The 8,976-nt window shown below is 42.8% G+C and overlaps 1 pseudogene; it reads right to left on the bottom strand.

The window, feature by feature from the left end:
* Window positions 1–2,118: 2,118 nt before the first annotated feature.
* Window positions 2,119–2,848, bottom strand: LOC133896169 (small ribosomal subunit protein uS7m-like; annotated as a pseudogene).
* Between the last annotated feature and the right edge of the window lie 6,128 nt (window positions 2,849–8,976).

Below are 8,976 nucleotides of genomic sequence, written 5' to 3'. Positions count from 1 at the left end.
GAAAATGGGGTCCCGAACTAGTTGATTTCATGAAAGTTATGACCGGAGCAAAATGCACCTAGAATGCACGAGAAGCTCCTCTCTGGTGTCGTAGGTCTTGTTGGAGTTTGTTCTAGTTGATTTCGCTCCGGTGTTAATTTGGTTTGAAAAGGGCTCGAAAACAGGTCCCGACGGGTGGACTTAAGCAAAGTTATGACCGGAGCATAACGTGCCCTTAATGCATCGGACGATTCTCCCAAGTGTCTTAGGTCATGTTGGAGCTTGTTTTGGTTGATTTTGCTCCAGTGTTAATTTCATCTGAAATGGGCACAGAAACCAGAGCGAAACATGCAAACAACACATCGGGTTGTCTTCCCAGGTGTCATACGTCATGTTGGAACTTTTTTTGGTTGATTTCACTGTAGTGTCAATTTGGTCCAAAATGGGCCCAAAAACGTGTCCCGAATTGGTCGATTTTAGGCAAGTTTTAACCAAGGTAAAACATGCCCAGAACACAACGGATTGTCGTCCCAAGTGTCATTGGTCATATTGGAGCTTATTCTGGTTTATTTTACTGTGGTGTTAATTTGCATCGACAGGCCTAAAAATGACTCTCGGACTCGTAGGTTTAAGGAAAGTTATGACCCAAGCGAAATGATCCCAGAAGGCACCAGATTATCCTCTCAGGTGTGATAGGTCATGTTGGTGTATGTTCCAGTTGCTTTCGCTCCGGTGTTAATTTGGTCTGAAACATGCCCAAAAATAGTTCCCGAACTGATGGATTTCAAAAATGTTATGACCAAAGCGAAATGTGAAAAGAACGCACTAGATGTTCCTCGAGGTGTCGTAAGTCATGTAGGAGCTTGGTCCCGTTGTAATCGCTCCGGTGTTAATTTGCTCTGTAACGGTCCCATTAACGGGTCCCGAACGGGTGAATTTTAAAGCAGTTATGACCAGAGCGAAACGCAGAAAAGAATGCATCGGATTTCCCCCCTATGTGTCGTAGGTAATTTCGGAACTTGTTCCTGTTGATTTCACTCTGGTGTTAATTTGGTTCAAAGTTGGCATATTCTAATGCATTTCCTAAGATGGTGTTTTCTTCCTAACAAGCCATTCTGGTAAACAAAAGAGTAACTTCTATTAAAGAGGAGCAAAGGCTAAGCGGAACTCCTCCCTTCATGTCTTCTTCCTTTCCAAGCTTGTTCTGGGGAATCTGGGCTCTTTTTCAGCCACTAAGGATTACAACTCTGATGAATGAGGCATGACAGTCTTAATTACTAATGCTATTCCTACAGCTATTGCTATTGCTATTGCTTTTGGGAATTGGCATCTTTTTTTCATAGGGGCCTAGCCAAGGAAAGCTTTCCTAGTAAATGAATGTGCTTGCATACTCTTCAATTCCTGCATGAAGTGTGGGACTAATTGAATTTCATTCATGCCTGCTAAGAGAATTCTTCTTCCTTACAGCTTGCATTCGATGCATCCACCGTACTAAGAACTCCTTGAAGAACCGATTCTGCAACAACCCCAAAAGAGAACCTATCTAAATAAACCTAAAACTCCCAGTAAGATTTTGGATTGCCTTATATTCCTGCTACTCCTACTCCAGTGTAGGATTACTTCGCATAGACATAACAAGTCATTTGAAATGCATCTCGCAAGAAAAGGTTCGGATTGTATCTATCTTTATCTGGGTGTTCAGCTCTACATTATAGCCTCTGAAATGAATGCAGAGCCAAGCCCTGAAGTCACTTTACTCTCTTTATCCGCATCCCTTTCTGGTGAAATGAAAATTCCACTGCAGTTAACACTTAGAGTTCGGAGTGGGATGGAGATAATGAGCTCTTTAGTTGAACTGGCTACTATCTTTCCAAATAGTGGTTTTCTCTTGGGTACCGATACCCAGCAAGAAAATGTATGCGTGTGGGCGCAACGGATTTCGCTCCCGTGTGCTCATCCCTTGCTTGTTCTTTCGGACTAGCACTCTTTCCCCTTTTTTGAAGTAGATTTCTCAACTCCATGAGTCAAACAAAATAACACGAAAGGCCCACTACTTCATTCATGGCTTATTGATTTGATTGATCTCCCTTTCATATTCATTCGACCTGAGGTGAGCAGCAAGAAAATGGATGTGCGTTAGTTGCTCAATCCGTTGCTTGTTTGGAACAAGAGTTTTCATAAAAGGAATGGTTCTTTTATGCAATTATGAGCAGGCCTCTTGTGGATTCCTTCAACTCCATGAATGAAGGGGGGAGTATGAGGAAGGCCAATTTTCTTTCTATATGAAGATGAAAAAAGGACCAAGGTCAAGCATTTCTGACTTTTGTTGAGTATGACTGAATGAGGAAGATCTCCTTATGTGGTATCACTTTGCTACCATCTGAAATGCTCGAAACTACGATTGGTGGAAGCTAGTCCACGAAGATTCTCCCTTCTCTTACGTGAAATTCCCCTCTTTCTGTAAGCATCCAATATCTCTGCAAATGAACATTTCTCTAAGCTTATCCTACAGTTTAAACGTCATTTGAAAGCTGTTTTATAATTGGTAAAAATTTCTCCAAGGATCCAACAAATAGCTAAGGATTGTTAACGATCCCTAGCTATAATCCCAATAACATCATAAATAGTACCTGCGACTCCTACTTTGACCGCTTCACATATTGGCTTTATATTATCTACGACGTCAACCATAAGTTTGATTACATCATGTTCAGTTCAAGCTAGGCGGTGAAAAGTTTTATAAACAATAGCACGAACTCTCGTTCTTTTACCATCGATCATGCAAAAGTTTACCAATTTCTTGATCAATTCTTTTTGCTCACCATCAAAGTCCCCCATATAGCTAAGAATTTTTTGAGCAATTGGAAGCCGCTTTTGATGACAAGGCCGATAAATTGATATTACACGATCGTTACTATCCATCTTTTTCAGCTCTGCTCCCGAAAAGATAAAGCAGACCGATCTTGACGTCGGTGTTGGTTTTTCCAACAAAAGCCTGATTTGGAGAATGTGAACATGAGCGGTAGACTGAGCACCCCACACAATCTCAATTTGACACAGCAACACTTTCCATGGTAGGATCAAACCACATCTATTTGTTAGGAAGGCAACTTGAACATAGATTCTTTGACCCAGGTGATTAGGACTCATACAATTATCTGACGTGATTAGGTAGTTAAAGGATTGGAGCCTGTAGTCTTTAGGTCATGAGCCTGATGAGTTGACCAATTCATCTACCCCGCTTCTTCCCTTGATCTTTCTTTCCCTCTTCCCATCGGGGTTCCCCTTGTTTCCTTGGCCGAGATAGAACCAGTGTTTAGGTTGCAGCTAGGAGTGGAGGTTGGAGCTCCCTCCTTGGTTGACTACTGGTACGAACTTGCTGAAAGCATGAGCGTAGAAGCGAAAGAAGAAGCGAGGGGATTGAGCTTCCAAGAGAAAGAAGAAGGGATGAACGCTTTGTTGCTAAAGCACATATGTTTTCTTGCTCCTTTCTATACGCTAATTCCTGACTAAACCTCGGTCCACAGTTTGACCTATCTTTCTGGAGTCGGGGTGAACTCGTTCACCTTACATCGTTGGTGGAATGGAATCCCCTACCCTGTGTTAAGCATATAGCTAGCGTTTCTGGTCAACTTCACTTCACATCTAAAAAATCCATATTGGAAAAAGAGAAAATGACATGCTATAATGACAGGCGAGGGAGAGGAAACCCTGTTAGCTACAATTCTATATCTTCTTTTTTTACCCCTGCCTTATCACTATAGCCACGGATTGGGCGAAAGCCACCCAAATGAAGATCAGATCAGGAAATCATTCTACGACCCATCGAGTTATTTCTCTATATATTTATATAAAATAAGAAGACAGAGAGACTTGGCTTCATGATGGAGATTAACCATCTGCATTTGCTCATTCAATTATTCTATTCTGAGAAATCTGAACTACAATCTTTAGACAGAGGGTCCTTTCGATAAACTACTTGTCTCACTCTGGTACCCTCTTATGGAGAGCTAGATTCCATAGTGGAGTTGACTTAGATAAATTAGCAACTTATCGATCTATTGTAGCTTTTAAAATCCACTCTAACCAAACTATGTTAATTATGGAATACCACCTATCCTTAGAAAATCTGTTTGTCCTTGTACTTGCTCTCTCATTCCTAGGAGTCCTTCAAGGGTATCAGATCTTGAAACTGGTTTTTCTTTCCTGCTTCCCCTAGCGCAAGCAATAGTTTGATAGCAAGTTCACCTTCCTAGTAATGTTTGCTCATTCATTTATTCTCATTCAAATCTACTTCTAAGGCATGTGAAGTTACCAGTTGTGGACAGATCCCTTGGCAAAGTATCAACTTGAGATTCTTCTTTCACCCTCCAGGAGTTTGGTAATTTTCTTTCTATATGAGAATACGATGTAGAGGCTGAGCATGCCGATTGATCAGACTAGCCAACTAAGGGGTCATTCACTTCTATAGAAAATAGGTGTACTGCACGAAAGCTTCTCTTTATGAAAACCCCTCTGAGTCATCTATAGCCGCCGAATCCCTTTTGATTCTGCTGTCAGCGGTGCCTTTCAATTTCATTGACCTTGGTACTGCATTTCATAGATACCTTTGCTATGATAGTAATGCAATTCTCCACTGAACCCAATGACCTAGGTACTGACTCTTTTGTGCATATGTCTTTTCGGACTCTTTATTTATTTGTGGACAACTGGAATTCAAACATGAGAAAGGGGGTCATTCCATTTTGAACACACCCATCTATCTCATCTGACCTCTCCGAATTCCCGAGTAACGAACCATGGGCTAAAGATGGTTAGTGCATATCATCATTTGGAGGGAGTGGTCTTAATATCGATGTCTTTCTTTAACCTTTGGGAGGTTGAACCATTGAACCTATTTCTCTGACCTTGGGACCGATAGGAAGAAGAAAAAAAAAGCAAGGAACAACTACTCAAACTACAGACTTGTATTATTAGACTTGATTGCAGAATTCCTCTTCGGTTGGAGAAAGTACTTTGCTTTTTGTATGAACAATATGTTTTCTTGCTTGAAAAGAAGCTAGGAAGAACTTATCTACTTGATACTTTATCAACTACTACTTGAAACACTTATTCTCTCCTTTTCTTTGAAGTCTTTCTTCAATAAGTACATTATGCTAAATTTTGTATAGCAATCAATGTCCGAGGGCATAGGCTTAGTTGCTCGCATGGTGAGAGGCTTTCCTAGAAGTAAGTTGAAGATGACTTCAAAGAAACGTATCTCTCATCTTCCTTCTCTTCATTGTCTCCTATTACTATGTTCATCTTCACCTTGCACTGATGACCAGGGTAGCTCAACACATGTCAAGCATAATTCCCTAGCTTATGCTCTTTCATTTTGCCCTTATTTCTTCCCATATTTCATTCCTATTTTGAGAGTTTCCATTTTCTGGCTTATGCTCTTTCATTTTTCCCTTGACCATAATTCCCTTATTCTGGCTAGGGTACGTCAGAAGGTTGTTAGGCTTGAAACTACTTCTCTTTCTTTTCTTTTGTTAAGAAATTGCCACATCCATGTCTTTGGATAAAATGCACCAAACTTACTGCCTTCATTGCCATGAAAAGGTCTTTGATGTCTTCCCTCAAGCAAGCAGTGAGAAAATAGTGCTCAAGTCAGTCAGGAGATTCCAAGCCTTAACAGTGAGGTGAGGCTACTAGCATCTGGGAATACCCTCTCAACCAGTTCAATTAGATCAAGGGTGATCATGGGTTAGATTCTAGCCTCTATACCATGAACTGGCTTTCCCACTAAACTGCAACACTACCATATGGGTCTTGTTTGTATCAAGAACTCATCAGGATTTGTCCCCTCTTTCTTTGGAAAATCCAATTTTGGTAAGGTTGATCTTGTCACTTGTTCTGGTACTATGTTTCCTTTTTATTTCTCAATCTCCACGCTTCGCGCCTCTACTAATGCCCTATTATTGGATTCACGATAGTTACGAGCATCCTGAATGAATTGACTTACCACAACTAGTGTATCTAGTATTCCCTTGTCAGATTTGTTACCAATATTAGAGTTGCTAGCCTTATTTGATTCTATATGTGTTCTCAGCACCTTCTCGTACTTAGTATCAAATCAAGTTAACCTTGAATCTATATGGCAAGAAACCAACTCAAACTATCCAAGTCGTGCCTACTGTGAATGTCTATACTTAGAAACTATCTCGTGAAAAAGCACAAGCTATTTCTCTTCTATGACCAAGTAGCTCTAGCTAGCATACCTCATCGTGCATAAACCTAACCTACTTCTAAAATTTCTACTTACATCTGTGACTGCCTATTCCAATCTTTCTCTAAAATAGCTATGTTTTAAACCAAAACGGTCCCAAAAATGGTCCTGAAGGAATAGGTGGATTTCAAAAAAGTTATCACCAGAGCGAAAAATGAAAAGAACACAGCAGATGGTCCTTCCATGGCCATGTTTCATAGGTCATATTGGAGCTTGTTCCGATTGATTTCACTCCTATGTTAATTTGGTCTGAAATTGGCCCAAAAATGGGTCCTAAAGAGGTGGAGTTAAAAAAAGTTATGACTGGAGGTGTTAAGTTGGCCCAAAATGGGCCCAAAAATGGGTTCTGAACAGGTGGATTTAAAAAGTTATGATCGGAGCAAAACACGCAAAGAACGGATAGGATGGTCCTCTCAGGTATCGTAGGTCATGTTAGATTTGCAAAGAGCTTGTTTCGGTTGATTTTGCTCTATGTCAATTTGGTTTGAAACAGGCCTAAAAATGGATCCCGAACGAGTGGATTTCATAGAAGTTATAACTAGAGCGAAATGTGCCCAGAACCACCGGATGGTCCTTTCGGTGTCGAAGGTCACGGTGGAGCATGTTCCGGTAGATTTCACTCCGATGTTAATTTGGACCAGAACAGTCCTGAAAATGGGTGCAAAACAAGTAGATTTCAAAGAAGATATGACCGGACCAAAACGTGCAAATAATGCACTAAGATGGTCCTCCCAAGTGTCATAGATCATGTTGCAGTTTGTTTTGGTTGATTTCGCTCCGTTGTTAATTTCATCTGAAATAGGACCGAAAACGAGTCCCGAACGAGTGAATACCACAAAAGTTATGGCTGAAGTGAAAAACTTCTAGAATGCACCGGTTGGTCCTCTGAGCTATCGTAGGTCATGTTGGAGCTTGTTCCGGTTGATTTTGCTCTAGTGTTAATTTGGTCTAAAGCGATTTCCGAACAAGAGGATTTTTTGAAAGTTATGATCGGAGCGAAAAGCGCAATGAACAAACCAGATGGTCCTCCGAGGCATTGTATGTCATGTTGGAGATTATTCCAATTGATTTCTCCCCAGGCTTAATTTGGACCAAAATGGGCACAAAAATGGGTCCTGAAGAGATGGATTTCAAAAAAGCTATGACCAGAGCGAAAAGCACAAAGAACACAAAGGATGGTCCTCCCAAGTTCGTAGGTCATGCTGGAGCTTGTACCGGTTGATTTCGCTCCATTGTTAATTTGGACTGAATTCGGCCCGAAAATGGGCCATGAACAGATGGATTTTAAAACAGTTATGACCAAACCGAGACACGCAAAGAATGCACAAGTTATTTCTCACAGGTATCGTAGGTCATGTAGGAGCTTGTTTCGATTGATTTCGCTCTGATGTTAATTAGGTCAGAAACGGGCCTTAAGATGTGTCCTGAACAAGCGGATTTCACCAAAGTTATGTTTGGTCTGAAACACGCCTAGAACACAGTAGATGATCCTCCCAGGTGTCATAGGTCATGTTAGAGGTTGTTTCGATAGGTTTCACTCCGGTGTTAATTTGGACCGAAACAGGTCCTAAACAGGTTGAGTTCAAAATAGTTATGACCAGAGTGAAACATGCAAAGAATGCATAGGATGGTCCTGTAGGCTCCAGATAAAGGATTGGACCTCCCAACGAAGAACCCGGGCGTAGACCCCCTGAGGCGCCTGGAGTCACCTGACCTGTCATATAGCATAGCGTCAAGCTTCGGCCATGCCTCGCCCATAAATTATGGTGGAAGTTCCCCAGAGCCACGTGAAACTCCACCGAAGGTGCCTCTGGCCGAAAACCCTCGATCATGGAGTCCAGCACCTGCTGCTCTAGTACCTCAAAGGGACCAACCCCTGCTCGGTGCTGCAGGGTCAGCTGGAGCACCACAGCCACGCATGTGCTGGATCTCGCGTAGGTCTCCAGGGCTCTAACCATGACCTTCGTAGCAGACCGAAGCCAAAAGAGCGGCATAAACAACACCTCTGAGTCGAAGAGTAGTGGCGGACACATGGCCCCAAGGCCGCTCATAGCATTGGAGGTGATCTGGGCAATGTCCAACAGAAGAGAAGCTAACTGCTAGCACTCTGAGCGCAGTTCCACCTCCGATGCCTGAGCCTCCTTCAGCTCTCGCCGCAGCTCACCGACTGCAGTCAGAAGGGTCTCAACATCACCTTCGGCAGACACACGGGATGCATTGGCCGCATTGGCAAACTCCCTCGCCTCCCGGAGATCTTCAGCAGCCTTCCACGCCTCAACCTCCATGCGCTCCCGCTTCAAAACATCCTCCCGCCGGAGACCCTCACGCTCGCAGAGCTCCATCTCCCCCTGAAGGCGACCCTCCAAAGACTCCACTTGCTTCCGAGCCTCCTCCAAGGCTTAAAGAAGGCCTTCAACCTCGTCACGAGCTGCGGCAAAGGCCTGGTGCCCCCATCTCCCAGTGCCCTTGTCAAAATTACTTGGTACGAGGCACAACAGAAGAAGAAAAAGTACCAAATGAGCTACTTAGAACCCGACACCGGACCCGGTAAATCATGACTAAAACTACTGACCTACAGGGCTGCCGCTACCAGATGCGTCTCCACTTCCTCCAAAGAACGCTGAGCCAATGATCGCTTGACCTCTGCACTGTGGAGAAGGGAGGAGGCCGCAACAAAGGCCCTTAACGCCTCTGGGCGTAGCGCAAAGTCATCCAAAGTCAAGACC

Source organism: Phragmites australis, chromosome 16 (genome assembly GCF_958298935.1).
Source record: "Phragmites australis chromosome 16, lpPhrAust1.1, whole genome shotgun sequence".
Lineage (NCBI taxonomy): Eukaryota > Viridiplantae > Streptophyta > Magnoliopsida > Poales > Poaceae > Phragmites > Phragmites australis.
Note: the sequence above shows the minus strand (reverse complement) of the source record. Positions and strands in the feature narration are given on the sequence as shown.